The 17,329-nt window shown below is 43.9% G+C and overlaps 1 protein-coding gene across 3 annotated transcripts in view; it reads left to right on the top strand.

The window, feature by feature from the left end:
- Nucleotides 1–15,388: 15,388 nt before the first annotated feature.
- Nucleotides 15,389–17,329, top strand: part of FER (FER tyrosine kinase) — a 452,282-nt gene continuing 450,341 nt past the window's right edge. For 2 of the 3 annotated variants that reach the window (XM_082263755.1, XM_082263756.1), the window contains exon 1: nt 15,389–15,512. The gene's annotated coding sequence lies outside the window, so the exon portion shown is untranslated. The remainder of the gene's footprint in view (nt 15,513–17,329) is intronic. The other variant, XM_082263757.1, reaches the window with a different exon arrangement.

Consider the following 17,329-nt stretch of genomic DNA (forward strand, 5'->3'; position numbering starts at 1 on the left):
AGATCCCTCACTGATGTAGAGAGACGTTATTCTCAGACCGAGAAAGAAGCTTTGGCTGTTGTTTGGGGATGTGAAAGGTTTCACACCTATCTCTACGGCCTTGATTTTGAAATCATCACAGACCACAAGCCTCTGGAAGTGATATATTCGCCACGCTCAAAACCATCCGCCAGAATTGAGAGATGGGTTCTCAGATTGTTACCATATCTCTTTACAGTGCGGTACAGACCTGGACCGACTAATGCGGCAGATGCACTTTCCAGATTGCCTCAGTCTTCTGCACCTGTTCATAACCTGGCAGAAGAGTACATTCGTTTTGTGGCTACTAACGCCATGCCTCAGGCATTGACACCGCGGGAGGTTGAACAATTGTCATCTGTGGATCCGGAAATTGCTCGGTTGAGGAAATGTGTAAGACAAGGGGTTTGGGTGGATTGTGACCCAAGCTATCACAGAATCAAACAAGAGCTGAGTATTGCAGGACAACTAGTTCTACGTGGCAATCGTATTGTGATGCCTAAAGACTTACGGAAACATACATTACATTTAGCCCATGAGGGCCATCAAGGCATTGTACGCACCAAACAAAGATTACGTGAGAAAGTCTGGTGGCCAGGAATTGACAAGGATGTGGAACGTTTGGTTTCTTCATGTCGAGCATGTCAGTTGGTGGGCAGCAAACCTAAACCAGAACCAGTAACTCACACTGTTCTACCTGAGGGACCATGGGAAGATTTAGCCATTGATCTGTGCGACATTCCATCTGGACACCATCTTTTAGTTGTTGTGGACTATTATTCAAGGTGGCAAGAGGTGGTAGTTCTCACTAAAGCTACATCATCAACTGTAATTGAGGGGTTGGAGAGCATTTTTGCATCTCATGGGTTGCCTAAACGGATTGTGAGTGATAATGGTGCCCAATTTACTTCTCAGGAATTTCAGGATTATCTGAAATCAAATGCTATTGAACATCATCGTACAACTCCATACTGGCCACAGGCTAACGGGGTAGTGGAACGCCAGAATCGAACCTTGCTGAAAGCTTTGCGGATTGCTCATTTAGAGAGAAGAGACTGGAAAAAGGAACTGTGGCGTTTTCTTTTGGCTTATCGCACAACTCCGCATACTGTCACTGGCGTTAGTCCTGCGGAACTTCTTTGTGGTCGCAAATTCAGGACAAAATTGCCAGACATTGGGGGTCCTCCTACAAGTCAGAAACCTTTTCGGCATATTGATGAGGAAAGGAAGATCCGGGCTGAACAGTATGCAAACCACCGCCGCCATTGTCAACCTAGTGGCCTTCAACAGGGTGATAAGGTGTTGCTTCAAAGTGATCGGTTTAACAAACTGGCTCCGTCCTTTGAACCTGAGCCTTATGTTGTAAAGGAGAAAAGAGGTACTCAAGTGGTTTTAGAGGATTTAGATGGTCACACAAAAGTGCGTAATTCCTCATTTGTGAAGAAATTTATTGAGTCAGAAGGTCAAGTATCGGAAGATGGCGAACAGGCAAAGAGTAGTGATGATACTGCCAGTGATCCAGACTTCAATCCACAACCATCCACATCGGAATGGCAGAGAGAAAAACAAGCAACAAATCCACCGGCCTACCTTAAGGACTATGTGTATAGTCAGGAGTTTATAGTTTACATTTTTAATTGTTCATCCATGCATTTTGTTAATCTTATTAATACGTTGTGCATGTTATGTTTTATTCAAAGAGAGGAGGGAATGTAGTATGGTAAGCAACGGGTTAAGTTGCTGTCTGCAAAATTTTACAATTATGTATATGTCTGGGAGCTGGGTGTGGCTGAAGTGAGTTGCATGCTGATGTGCAGTGAATAAAGAAGCAACCTGTACAGCTTGTCTGTGTTAATACACTACAGTGGGTGGGAGGTAAAAAGGTGGAAGAGGAGGAAACCGGGGGGCCAAAGCACAGTTATTATACCCAGCCTTACTAGCAATCAGACTTGGGATAAAACAATTGATAAATAATTGTAGCATGAATACAAGCAATTATACAACATGTATACAGAAATTACATACACCATCAGCTATAGGACTCTAATTACTATCCGTTAACTACCACCTCCAAGACAAGGATATGGACCATGCGACATTTAGAGCACTGAAAGACCATAAGGGTCCGTTGTATATTAGAGATGGTACACATCTTCTAGAGATGCTTCTACCTTACCAATGGGAGCCAACATACAGGTGGGTCTCTCTTGATGTAATGTCCCTTCACACCTCAATACCACACGATGTAGATCTCAGGGCTATAGAGCATTTTTTAGCAGAGAATTCCTTAGTTAACCTTAGACAGGCCCACTTTATCTTAGTGGCTACATAATTCTGCCTCAAGTGTAGCAGGTTTTCTAGACCTTGAGCCTAAGGTGGGTCTGCCATTGTCTCCGGTAACACTCTCAGCCCATTTGAGCTGTAAACCCAGGTGTGAGAACTGAGACAATAACAATTCCGGCATCTTTGGTTTGTTTGTTTTATTGTATTTAGGGGATGGAGAAGGGAATGAGTGGGATACTCCTCTGGCTCAACTAGGTACAATTTTGGGACTCTTCTAGAACAATGCCTGTTAGCGCTGTCTTGACGCCAGCCGACGCTAGCCAACGCTTCCTGACGCTTGAATATACTGCATCACTGAAAACTGTGCTGGAACCTCGACTTTAATTCAGAAGATCCAGGACTGTAGTATACTTGACTTCTGACACTGCTTTGCTCAAAAGTCACTGAACAGTTCCCTCCAGCTCTGTACTAGCTTGAGGTAGCTCCTTGTAAATTCCTGTGCTGCTGCAACTCTCAACCTGTACACTCCACACTGTACACTGACTCCTCAGGGCCCAAACTGCAGGGGTCCCCTTTAACACTTTCAGGGTCCTCAACCTAAGGTACCCCCTATAATACTTCATGGTCCACTGACCGAGCACCCCCTTTACCACTAGCCGACTCTTGGATCCCAGAACCTTTTCCGGAGTGGTCCCCTCTGACACTAGGTTGACCCCCAGGGGCAATCCACAGTACTCAGAAAATTTGTAGGCTTTCCTGGGCCTGCCAAAGATGCTGAGTCATGCACTCCCCTCAAACTTATACCCAGCCCCAGAATCCTTTGCGGCAGAATCTGCCTTCTGGGGTAGTTACAAGCCTGAATGTGTCCCTGATTGGGTTTCCTCCACTGCCCTGTGAGAAACCTCTCACAGAGCCAGTGGGGAGACTCCCCCCTCAACAGACACACCTGAAAGCCATGACACCCTGACCAAAAAGAAATCATGGCCCTGCTGTTAGGCAGACAAGGCCCGCTATGCATTTACCTAGCACCTACCTGTAGTGTGCTACACAAGTATAACTACTTTGAGTTTGACAGCAACTACTTTTTACAGTCCAGTTGCACAGCTATGGGGGGACATTTTGCCCCAAGCTATGCCAACCTAACTATGGGCTATTGGGAGTTACAGTATATTACTCAGAACAATTCTTTCACCGCCCATGTGATTTACTATGGCCATTATATTGATGATATAATCATATGGGACTGCTTCCCAGAGAGTATCGAATTGTTTGTACAACACTACAACAATAACCCTCTAATATACGCCAAAAAGTTTGTAAAACCAACTGCCGGCAATTCTTTTAACTGCTAATGTGGTTGCCACCATCCTAAATGGATTAACAATATCCCAAATTTCATAGAATCGACAACAATTGCACAAGGGATGTAGATTTCCAAATCCAGGGTGAGCTTTTGAGTCAGAAATGTCTTTATAAAGGGTACCCCTCCTCTCTGGTGTCAGATGCCTTCCAACTCTATGCCAAAAAAAACCCCTCAAAATCAGCTGATATTAGTGAAACCCAGCCCATGCGGTTTACAACCCAATTACACGACAAATGTAAAAAAAAAAAAAAATGGAGAGTATTCTGTTTAAACATTGGTCCATATTACTTGAGGACCTTTTCCTGCAGACATCCCTCACTCAGAAACCCATTCCCCCCTCCCCCACCTTCTTTTCTCTCCCCCTCTCCTCCATTTTGGGTTTACATTTCTTCTTAGTATAGTAATTTTGCTGCTTATTTATTAATTTTATTATAATATCTACAGTGCTCCTATTGATATACAGTGCCTTGTGAAAGTATTCAGCCCCCTTGAACTTTGAAACCTTTTGCCACATTTCAGGCTTCAAACATAAAGATATAAAACTGTAATTTTTTGTGAAGAATCAACAAGTGGGACACAATCATGAAGTGGAATGAAATTTATTGGATATTTCAAACTTTTTTAACAAATAAAAAACTGAAAAATTGGGTGTGCAAAATTATTCAGCCCCCTTAAGTTAATACTTTGTAGCGCCACCTTTTGCTGCAATTACAGCTGTAAGTCGGTTGGGGTATGTCTCTATCAGTTTTGCACATCGAGAGACTGAAATTTTTTTGCCCATTCCTCCTTGCAAAACAGCTCGAGCTCAGTGAGGTTGGATGGAGAGCGTTTGTGAACAGCAGTTTTCAGTTCTTTCCACAGATTCTCAATTGGATTCAGGTCTGGACTTTGACTTGGCCATTCTAACACCTGGATATGTTTACCATGAAGACCATATTTGTACAAGTATCTCTTTATAGTGGAATAGTGTACCACAACTCCAGTGTCTGCCAGATCTTTCTGGAGGGATCGTGCAGTCAAACGTGGGTTTGGAATTGTTTTTCCCACAATCCTGCGAGCTGTTCTGTCTGATATTTTTCTTGGTCTTCCCGATCTTGCTTTAACTTCCACTGTTCCTGATGACTGCCATTTCTTAATTACATTCTGAATTGAGGATATTGACATCTGAAAACGCTTTGCTATCTTCTTATAGCCTTCTCCAGCTTTGTGAGCGTCAACTATTTTCAGTTTCAGTTTTCTAGACAACTGCTTAGAAGATCCCATGGTGCTGATTGTTGGGGCAAGGTCAGATGAGTTTGGGCATTTAAAACCTTTGAAATTGACATCACCTGGTCTTCCCAGACAATGATTGAGAACAATCCATGACACTAGCAGGTCTCAGCCTTGCAAAGGGGGCAGTGCATGCTATAAATTCTGCAGGGTGCCCAAACTTTTGGAGACGCCATTTTTTTCTTTTCTGTAATTTTGAAAGTGTCAGTGATGGAAATAAAATCTAACTTTTGTTGACATATTATAAGAATGTCTAATCTGTAATTTGATGCCTTTTGGAGATTTTTCCATCTTTCCTTGACTTCTTTATGCACATTAAAGAGGAAGTAAACCCTCCTCTGCAACTTTTACCTATAGGCAAGCCTATGATATGGCTTACCTATAGGAACTGTAAATATCTCCTAAACATGTACCGTTTAGGAGATATTTACCTTACATGCAGCCAGTGACATCACTGGCGCATGCGCTCTGAAGGAACAGCCGCTGGTGCCGTTCCTTCAGAGCCCCGTGCCGTGACCGTCGGCTCCCGTGCACGTGCTTGGGAGTGACGTCACCGTGGCTACGGACAATCAGATGGCCGAATGCCGCGATGACTGAACATGTCGCCCGTCATAGAGGTAAGCGGGCGGCATGGCGGGGGCTCGTTCTAAGGTAAGTATTTTATAATGAGCTAGTATGCGATGCATACTAGCTCATTATGCGTTTCTCTTTCAGGTTTAAAAAAAAATAAAAAATTTGGGTTTACAACCTCTTTAATACAAATTTTTACCTGGGGTGTCTAAACTTTCGATCCCCATTGTACATGTGCATGGGTCAGGAGTATGTAATATATAGGGTGCAGGGGTCAGGATCAGGAACAAAGGAAGGGTTGTTCAGAAAGAGCTCCTTTCTGATCACCTATTTCGAACTACCCTAGATACAGACTCTAAGCTGTGAAATTCTGAAGACCTTATTATTTGAATATAAATAGTAGAAGGTCCCAACCCTAACCAAGGGTAATGCCAACATCCTTATATTAAAGACAAAGAACAACATTCTAATGTGTGAGACTTTTTAGGCACAAAAATATTTGAAATCAATATCAATCAAAGTTACATATTTATTCTATAATTCTTAAAAATAATATTTGCATCATAAAACACACTGAAAGGCTGATAAAGTATGGCAAGCCTTACATGGCTCCCCGATAGAGGACGTACCAAAACAAACCAAAAATGTATTTCCTTCATATTTTTAGTAGCTAGGATAGCAATCACTAGATCATAGAGGTCTTTATCTATCCTGTTCATATTGATAAACTGAAAGCTATCAGGGATAATGACAAATGAAAAATTGTTGGCTACATTGCAGGATATACTATCTTAATTTGAAAAAATATGATACCCTTGGATATATTAAATATCAAGAGAACATAAAATAGAGTACCACGCTGGACTTGCAGGACAGATAAAGAGATAAGACACATCCATTCATACTTCCTTCTTTTCCCTTTCTTCTTTCCTTTTTCTGGAAACTCGCGTTTATAAGCATTTCGTTTATAGGTGTTTTCAATGGGGATACATTTCGGACCATTTTACATTGGAAAAATGCTTCTAAAACGCATACGTCGCTAAACGCGCATAAATGCAGCATGTAAACGCGGCAAAATGAACGTTTTTAACTGTCGGTTACTACCTGCCAAATTCCAGCATTCAGGAGAGGTTTTCAAACGTCCTGTGTACATGAAGCCTAAAACGTCTTCTTCCTATATAAGTCGGGTAGGAATTGTATTACATTCCCATCCTGTGTGTTGTAGGAATGTACATCGGTGACAGTGGCAGCATTGTCCTTCAATATGACGCATGAATGGAGATTATCATATACTTGTATAATACCAGAGTGCGTAAGTGAATATGAACTCCCAATACAGCACTCACTCAATGCTAATAATAACTAACTATTATAGAAAAACATCTGCGTAACAAACAGAACACACAGTGACAATTCAAAGTTGCTGATAAAGAAACAGAATATCACAATTTAAAAACAATCATACTGTAAGTTCACATAATCTTCTTATACAAGTATCTTTCTTCCACATGTGCAAAAGACCTCCACCTCATATTGGAAATGCACTTACGCTCTCGATTAGCCTCTCTCTCTCTCAAGATGGGCTAAAACTGGCCATAGAGGGATCTGCCTGGCAGCACTAAAGTCATCGATTCGAATCACAACCAAGGCTCTACTTGGCTGGAATTTGCATGTTCTCCCTGTGCTTGCGTGGGTTTCCTCCAGGTATTCCAGTTTCCTCTCACACACCAAATAAATGCTGGTAGGTTAATTGACTCATGTCTACATTGGCCCTAGTATGTGTAGCTATGTAAGTTAGGGACCCTAGATTGTAAGCTCCTTGAGGTCAGGGACTGATGTAAATGTACAATATACGGTATATGTAAAGCACTGCGTAAATTGTCGGTGCTTATTAAAGAGGTTGTAAACCCGTACAAATTTTTTTTTGGCAACCTGTAAGAGAAACACATAATGAGCTAGTATGCATCGCATACTAGCTCATTATGCAATACTTACCTTAGAACGAGCCCCCCCTATGCAGCCCGCTTACCTGTATGACAGGCGACATGTTCAGTCGCCCGTCTTCTGGGATCGCGGCATTCGGCCATCTGATTGTCCGTAGCCACGGTGACGTCACTCCCAAGCACATGCACGGGAGCCGACGGTCACGGAACGGGGCTCTGAAGGAACGGCACCAGCGGCCGTTCCTTCAGAGCGCATGCGCCAGTGACGTCACTGGCTGCATGTAAGGTAAATATCTCCTAAACGGTACATGTTTAGGAGATATTTACAGTACCTATAGGTAAGCCTTATCATAGGCTTACCTATAGGTAAAAGTGTCAGAGGAGGGTTTACTTCCTCTTTAAGTACTTGCAAATGATTAAATAAATAGAGCGTTTTTTTTTTTTTTCCTCAAGGGAATAGTTTGGCAGTAGTGTATGTTTAACTATGTATATCCAAAATAAAATGCAAAAATATCTGAATGCCTGGGCTTCTATCCCCACTTCTATTATTCAGATAACAGAGTGCAATATCAGGGACCAGAGCTATTAAGGATTATAAATGCACAAATGTCATTAGTAATAGACATAATATTAATAAAACCAATAATCATATGTACACATAACAAGTGATAATGCTTTTAATGATATAAAAAAAATATATAAATATGTATCAAAAAATTAATAAAAATATTTGGTGACACAAATAATACGCGCAATTATAAATACCAAACGCCTAAAAATATGCAACCCAAATTATAAAATTAATATCTGATAAAATGAACTTAAAGAATGTACTACTTCTGTGCACCTCTGTTTTTTTTTTTCTGGACTTGCTATCCATTGATACTGTTATGGGGGAAAGACTACTTGTCACAAGTTTGCATCCAGAAGCCTAGCAATGATTTTATTAGGGAATGGCCATCTCTTTCACAAGCCTTGTTAGCATACTACTGCCAAACTATTCCTTTGAAAAGGTCTTGAGGAGTGCATTGCCAATTTGAGGTGGAGGTACTTGCATGTTCTATCAGGTGGATACAACTCATGTGTGGAAGACAGATACTAGGCTCAGTTCACACTGCCGTGACTTGGGATCTGATTTGTGATATCCAAGTCACGTGACATGTGAAATCCTATTTTAGTCAATGAGAGCTGTCTTAATTAGCACTACTAAAGTCACTCCAACTTTGGAAAAGGTTCCTGTACTACTTTAAGGCGACTTCTACCTGACTTATGCCCATAGACTTTAACCAGTTCCGGACCGGAAGGATTTGCCCCCTTAATGACCAGGCCATTTTTTGTGATTCGGCACTGCGTTATTTTAACGGACTATTGCGCAGTCGTGCAACACTGTACCGAAATAAAATGGATGTCCCTTTTTCCCCCACAAATAGAGCTTTCTTTTGATGGTATTTGATCACCTGTGTGATTTTTATTTTTTTGCGCTATAAACAAAAAAAAAAAGACAACAATTATGAAAAAAATAAAAACAATATTTTTCACATTCTGCTATATAACATTCCCCCCCCCCCCCAAAAAAATAAAAAATAAAAAAATCAACATTTTTCATCCTTTCAGGCCAATTTTGTGTTCGGCTACATATTTTTGGTAAAAAAAAAAAAAAAAATCACAATAAGTGTAGGGTTAAGTGTGAGCCTAGGAGAGTGTTTTTTAACTGTATGGGGGATGGGCTTGTGAAATGATCACAGAGACCTGTGATCCTAAATAGGAAATGTGATCATTTCAGAGAAAAGAACGGTCAGCTGCGTTTACAACAGCTGACTGTCCTTCTCTGTCATCCCCGCTGCCTAGTAGGGGCAAAAGCGCGCCGCCGGCGGCACTTGCTCGCTCCTCAGCACCACGCGCGTGGCCGACGTAGGGCTACGTCAGTATGTGCAGGAGAGCCAGCCTGTCGCAGTAAATGTGCGGCAGGTAGTCGGGAAGGTGTTAATGGAATTCGCCTCCAAGTTGGATCCTCATCTTGTGATTTGGATCTGACATTACATGAAGATTACCCAGGCTTTCTCTGAATTTGCTTCAAAGTTTCATCAAAGTCACTTCAAGTTGCTTTAAATTGCACTGAAGTCTCCTGGGAAAGTCACACTGAAAGTCGTGCAACTCTCAGGTCGTGAGAACTCAAAAAAAAATTTATTTCTTTAAATCCTATGCAACTCGTCACACCTCTGCACTGCAGATTGAAAAGTCCTCCTTGCTGCATCTTTAGTGCACTTTTCAAAACTGCACCAAAAACACAGCTCCCTATTGAAATGAATAGAAAACACATCAACAATATACCCTGTTTGCGTTTTTGGCAAGTTTGTTTTAGGTCATTCTTCACAGGTGCATGCTGGAAATCACACTAGAAATGCATCAAAATGATTTTTGATGCATTCTTTCAAATGAGCAATGTGAAAGCACCGTAATGTTTGTTTTTAAATTGTGGTATTTTGTTTTTTTACTGAATTGTTACAATGTATTCTGCCTGTTACAAGTGATTTTCTTTGTTAGATATTAGTATTGAGTGCTGTATTGGGAGTAAATATTCATACACTCTGGTATTACATCTGTTTATTTGAAGGGTTTTTTAATACAGCAGCCTATACAGGGGTAGTTTACCTATACAGTGCCTTGCGAAAGTATTCGGCCCCCTTGAACTTTGCGACCTTTTGCCACATTTCAGGCTTCAAACATAAAGATATAAAACTGTAATTTTTTGTGAAGAATCAACAACAAGTGGGACACAATCATGAAGTGGAACGAAATTTATTGGATATTTCAAACTTTTTTAACAAATAAAAAAACTGAAAAATTGGGCATGCAAAATTATTCAGCCCCCTTAAGTTAATACTTTGTAGTGCCACCTTTTGTGTGATTACAGCTGTAAGTCGCTTGGGGTATGTCTCTATCAGTTTTGCACATCGAGAGACTGAAATTTTTGCCCATTCCTCCTTGCAAAACAGCTCGAGCTCAGTGAGGTTGGATGGAGAGCGTTTGTGAACAGCAGTTTTCAGTTCTTTCCACAGATTCTCAATTGGATTCAGGTCTGGACTTTGACTTGGCCATTCTAACACCTGGATATGTTTATTTGTGAACCATTCCATTGTAGATTTTGCTTTATGTTTTGGATCATTGTCTTGTTGGAAGACAAATCTCCGTCCCATTCTCAGGTCTTTTGCAGACTCCATCAGGTTTTCTTCCAGAATGGTCCTGTATTTGGCTACATCCATCTTCCCATCAATTTTAAGCAGGCCCAAACCATGATGCTGCCACCACCATGTTTGACAGTGGGGATGGTGTGTTCAGGGTGATGAGCTGTGTTGCTTTTACGCCAAACATAACGTTTTGCATTGTTGCCAAGAAGTTCGATTTTGGTTTCATCTGACCAGAGCACCTTCTTCCACATGTTTGGTGTGTCTCCCAGGTGGCTTGTGGCAAACTTTAAACGACACTGTTTATGGATATCTTTAAGAAATGGCTTTCTTCTTGCCACTCCTCCATAAAGGCCAGATTTGTGCACTATACAACTGATTGTTGTCCTATGGACAGAGTCTCCCACCTCAGCTGTAGATCTCTGCAGTTCATCCAGAGTGATCATGGGCCTCTTGGCTGCATCTCTGATCAGCCTTCTCCTTGTATGATTTGCAGTGGTCTGATACTCTCTTTGTAGATTTGCAGTGGTCTGATACTCCTTCCATTTCAATATTATCACTTGCACAGTGCTCCTTGGAATGTTTAAAGCTTGGAAAATCTTTTTGTATCCAAATCCGGCTTTAAACTTCTCCACAACAGTATCTCGGACCTGCCTGGTATGTTCCTTGTTCTTCATGATGCTATCTGTGCTTTAAACGGACCTCTGAGACTATCACAGTGCAGGTGCATTTATACGGAGACTTGATTACACACAGGTGGATTCTATTTATCATCATTAGTCATTTAGGTCAACATTGGATCATTCAGAGATCCTCACTGAACTTCTGGAGAGAGTTTGCTGCACTGAAAGTAAAGGGGCTGAATGATTTTGCACGCCCAAATTTTCAGTTTTTTATTTGTTAACAAAGTTTGAAATATCCAATGAATTTCATGCCACTTCATGATTGTGTCCAAATTGTTGTTGATTCTTCACAAAAAATTACAGTTTTATATCTTTATGTTTGAAGCCTGAAATGTGGCAAAAGGTCGCAAGGAGGCCAAATACTTTCGCAAGGCACTGTATATGTTTTTAGTGTGTTTTTTCACTTCCCTAATTTCGGGAAAGCATATAGTGGAATCTTATTATGTTTTGTTGCATCTTAGACATGTAGAAGTGTCCCCCATGTGTATGTCCCCCATATGTAATATCCTCAGTTTCCACACAACCCCACCCTGGCAATATCCCACTCACTGCCCACAGATCTGGAGGTGTACCTCATTGTAGCAGTAGAAGGTTCCATTGTTGGCCTGCAGCTGGTGAACAGAGATGTGGGCAGCCTGCGACCCTCCCTGTTTAGCTGGGGTAGGCAGACTCCCAGTGCTGAGCTAAGGGAGAGCAGGACTGCTGCCATGCACAGACCATCTGGCATCTGCCATCTGGGGCTTTCTAGTGCGGATGGATGCTCTGGTGCATTTTTGTTTTCTGTACCTTCCCCTTACTTACGCCCTTGTGCCAGTGCACAATTGTCAACCAATAAAAAGTGTACTTACACTATTTTCATGGTTGGAGTGTTTAAAAACAAAAAATAGGAGGGTGGTAAATAGGGATCGACCGATTATCGGCAAAGCCGATATATAGAGGGCAGATATGGACTTTCCCTGATATATCGGAATCGGTTTGTGATTTACTGATATTTTGGGAAAGTGCTTGCAGCTAGAGGCATCACCCCGGTTCCGGTGTCCATAGCCGACGGTCGGCTGTCTTGCAATGACAACCGATGCGGCTGAGACATCCCCCCCTCCTGCCGCCTTCCGCGGCTTGCCCGGGTCTCCTGTCCCACTGGGAGACCTGGGCATCCTACCTTCACCGCCGCTGTCTGACTGGGTCTCCATCTGCACCGCCGCCATCTGACAAAGTTTCCATTTCTTTGAATTCGGTGCCTCCGAGTACCCGGAAGTGATGTCATGACATGAAATCACTTCCGGATACTGGCTGCGCCGAATTCAAAAGCTTACAGCATTCAAAACAGCCAAACTTGGCGTTTTGAATGCTTTAAGTGCAGAGGATCCCTCCACCACAGTACCTGTAGACATTATAAAAAAAATATCCGATATCCGATGACCAAAATATCGGTATCGGCGGTAAAAAAACGATATCAGTCGCTCACTAGTGGTAAACCAAGTTATTTTTTCCTAAGGGAAAGCCCTTTTGCAGGTGTGCATGTGGTGCCATTAAATCTTAAAGTGGTACTAACAGCTTAGGGCTTTATTTACCTTCATGCATTCTATGCATAAAGGTAAAAAAAAAACCTTCAGTGTGCATCCCCCCCTTATACTTAACTAAATCTAATCTCAATCCAGTGATGTGCATGAGAGTCTCGGCTCTCCCGGATCTCTCCCTTCTCATTGACTGACATGCAGCAGGCGGGACCTGAGGAGGACTGGGGCGCTCTTTACAAAACCATTACACTGAGCAGGTAGGTATGACTTTTCTTTTTTTTTTTAAAGCGAAACCTATCCCTAGAATAGTCAGGGCTAGGGTATTTAAACAAGGATATCCTCTAAACTGTCCCCTATTTAGTGTACCTGCGGGATGAATTACTTACCTTGTGATGTTCTTGTCCAGCGCGGCCATCTGCGGTGTGGGCAGCTGAAGCCGAGGTGTCCCTCTTCCTGGATCCTGAAGTCCCAGAATGCTATACCCTCGTCATCCCACAGCTCATTGCGCATGCCCAGAAGCCGTTCTCCATTCATCGGCAGGGAAGGATGCGCCTGCACCGGAAGTTACGAGAAACACCGATGCAAGTGTTCCGTGAAAAAAACCTACCCGTGAAAATTTCATACCCTCGTCACTTCCGGTGCACCTACATCAGTGAACAGCTGAGGAGCTGATTAGTGCGCATGCACGGGGGGTATGAAATGATCACTGCAGTGTGTGTAATGTTACACCGCCTCAGCTGTTGCGGCGGTTACATTAAAACAGCTCTGCTGCAATATGAGTCATCTCCGCTCCTATCCCTGTCACTTCCCTGATCTTGGCTAGTAAATATAAAAGTGGCGGCGGGTGTATGAAAAGATAAATCACGGAGCCGAGATCTCCGTTCATATAGATTTCATACACCCGCCGCTGCTTTTATATTTACTAGCCCATATCCTGGAAGTGACAGGGATAGGAGCGGAGATGACTCATATTGCAGCAGAGCTGTTTTAATGTAACCGCCGCAACAGCTGAGGCGGTGTAACGTTACACACACTGCCGTGATAATTTCATACCCTCCGTGCATGTGCACTAATCAGCTCCTCAGCTGTTCAATGACGTATCCGGAGCTGTGAGCATGCGCACTAATCAGCTCCTCAGCTGTTCAATGACGTATCCGGAGCTGTGAGCATGTGCACTAATCAGCTCCTCAGCTGTTCAATGACGTATCCGGAGCTGTGAGCATGCGCACTAATCAGCTCCTCAGCTGTTCAATGACGCATCCGTAGCTGTGAGCATGCGCACTAATCAGCTCCTCAGCTGTTCAATGACGCATCCGTAGCTGTGAGCATGCGCACTAATCAGCTCCTCAGCTGTTCAATGACGCATCCGTAGCTGTGAGCATGCGCACTAATCAGCTCCTCAGCTGTTCAATGACGTATCCGGAGCTGTGAGCATGCGCACTATTCAGCTCCTCAGCTGTTCAATGATGCATCCGGAGCTGTGAGCGTGCGCACTAATCAGCTCCTCAGCTGTTCAATGACGTATCCGGAGCTGTGAGCATGCGCACTAATCAGCTCCTCAGCTGTTCAATGACGCATCCGTAGCTGTGAGCATGCGCACTGCTACGCTGCTCAGCTGTTCCTCACAGGAAGTGACGAGGGTATGCAATTTTCACGGGGTATGCTTTTCTAACGTTACACAGCAACATTGACTCCTGGGATTGATGACACTCATCTCCCAGGAGTCAATGCAAAGGAGGAAATGACATCGGCGGCTGAATAAGTAGGAAGTTGGAAGAAATTAAGTTATTTTTAATTAAAAATAAGGTAAGGGAACCAAAAAAAAAATAGCCAAATCGAATTTAGAAAGGTATATAGCTATGCATGAAGCAAAGTTTAAAATGAGGGTGGAACTCGGCTTTAATGACCTTTACAAACCCGTTAATGGCACAACCACACACACCTCGCTCACCTGCGGCAAAACGTACAGCAACAATATACCATGCGTTTTTTGTACAGCACAAGTTTTGAAAAGGTTATACAGGTGTCCCATCTATTTGTACCACATTTTGTTTGTCGTTGGTTTTGTATACTACAAAAAAAAGATTCTGTGCCTTACTAGTGTTTGGCTTGAAGAAAAGGTGGCAATCCTAGTCACAGGACAAGAAAGGTAAGTGCACTCCTGTGACCTACCAATGATTTATAACCAAACAGCTTTGTCCATACTTCCCCTTTAACCCCTACAGTGCAGGGCTAGCTCCACTACCAGGGAAGATTTGTGCTCTCCCTGGAGTTCAGCTTTAAACATGGATCATCCAAAGGGGTGTGCCTCCTGCTGAGCAGACATTCCAGCTGCTGGCCTCCCTCCCTCCTTCCTTCATACTCCCCAATGGTGTCACTGGGAAGTCCAGTACAGAGTCAGGCAGCAGCTCGTCCAGCATTCCATGTTTACACACAGCCAATGGGAATCACATGACCCATCCCTGTCCATCCTCTCCATCCTGGACGCCCAATGACTTCCTCCGCCTGCTCTGATTGGCCACATCGTCTCCGGTCCCCTCCTCTACCGCGTCGTTCCATTGGCTGGCGCGCTGACGCTGCTGTCCGGTGACGCGCTGCCTGTCGGGATCCGTGGTGTCGGTGCAGGCGGAGGTTCCGGGCGGTGAGCTGGGCTCAGGGAGGCGGGATACCGGCAAGCTCGGGTGGGTGCTGTGTGACGGGAATGGGCTGTTCCTGCAGGAGGGTGGAGGGGAGAGGGCTGATTGTTCTCTATCATGTAGATAGGAGGGTGCTGCCTGCACCGCCCTCACTCCTTGTCCTGCACGGTGGCCGAGGGTTGTGTGTGTGCAGGCCGGTGTCAGTCCCTGTCACAGTATGAATAGTGTGCTGTGCCTGTTTTATCACACAGCAGGGTGGAGGGAACTGTGTACAACAGGTTTGTTTTATTATGGGAAGGAAATTCATTAAAAGTGTACATATACTGATGGCAGTGCCAGGTGTATTGGGTGCGTGTTGTCATTCACTTCCATTGAAGTTTTGGCATACCATGTAATGCCACCGCGCCAAACCTATCAACAAATCGCAGCCTGCTTTGTGTGTCATCTACACCGATCAACTGATACATCACCCACAGCGTTCATCGTGGTACTTCACACCCCACCTGGTTTATTATGTTACGTCACACCCACAGGGTTCATCCTGGTACTTCACACCCCACCTGGTTTATTATGTTACGTCACACCCACAGGGTTCATCGTGGTACTTCACACCCCACCTGGTTTATTATGTTACGTCACACCCACAGGGTTCATCGTGGTACTTCACACCCCACCGGGTTTATTATGTTACGTCACACCCACAGGGTTCATTGTGGTACTTCACACCCCACCTGGTTTATTATGTTACGTCACACCCACAGGGTTCATCGTGGTACTTCACACCCCACCTGGTTTATTACGTTACCTCACACCCACAGGGTTCATCGTGGTACTTCACACCCCACCGGGTTTATTACGTTACCTCACACCCACAGGGTTCATCGTGGTACTTCACACCCCACCGGGTTTATTATGTTACGTCACACCCACAGGGTTCATCGTGGTACTCCACACCCCACCTGGTTTATTATGTTACGTCACACCCACAGGGTTCATCGTGGTACTTCACACCCCACCGGGTTTATTACGTTACCTCACACCCACAGGGTTCATCGTGGTACTTCACACCCCACCGGGTTTATTATGTTACGTCACACCCACAGGGTTCATCGTGGTACTTCACACCCCACCGGGTTTATTATGTTACGTCACACCCACAGGGTTCATCGTGGTACTTCACACCCCACCTGGTTTATTATGTTACGTCACACCCACAGGGTTCATCGTGGTACTTCACACCCCACCTGGTTTATTATGTTACGTCACACCCACAGGGTTCATCGTGGTACTTCACACCCCACCTGGTTTATTACGTTACCTCACACCCACAGGGTTCATCGTGGTACTTCACACCCCACCGGGTTTATTACGTTACCTCACACCCACAGGGTTCATCGTGGTACTTCACACCCCACCGGGTTTATTATGTTACGTCACACCCACAGGGTTCATCGTGGTACTCCACACCCCACCTGGTTTATTATGTTACGTCACACCCACAGGGTTCATCGTGGTACTTCACACCCCACCGGGTTTATTACGTTACCTCACACCCACAGGGTTCATCGTGGTACTTCACACCCCACCGGGTTTATTATGTTACGTCACACCCACAGGGTTCATCGTGGTACTTCACACCCCACCGGGTTTATTATGTTACGTCACACCCACAGGGTTCATCGTGGTACTTCACACCCCACCTGGTTTATTATGTTACGTCACACCCACAGGGTTCATCGTGGTACTTCACACCCCACCTGGTTTATTATGTTACGTCACACCCACAGGGTTCATCGTGGTACTTCACACCCCACCTGGTTTATTACGTTACCTCACACCCACAGGGTTCATCGTGGTACTTC

The sequence above is a fragment of the Pelophylax lessonae genome (genome assembly GCF_965119305.1).
Source record: "Pelophylax lessonae genome assembly, chromosome: 1".
In the NCBI taxonomy this organism is placed as follows: domain Eukaryota; kingdom Metazoa; phylum Chordata; class Amphibia; order Anura; family Ranidae; genus Pelophylax; species Pelophylax lessonae.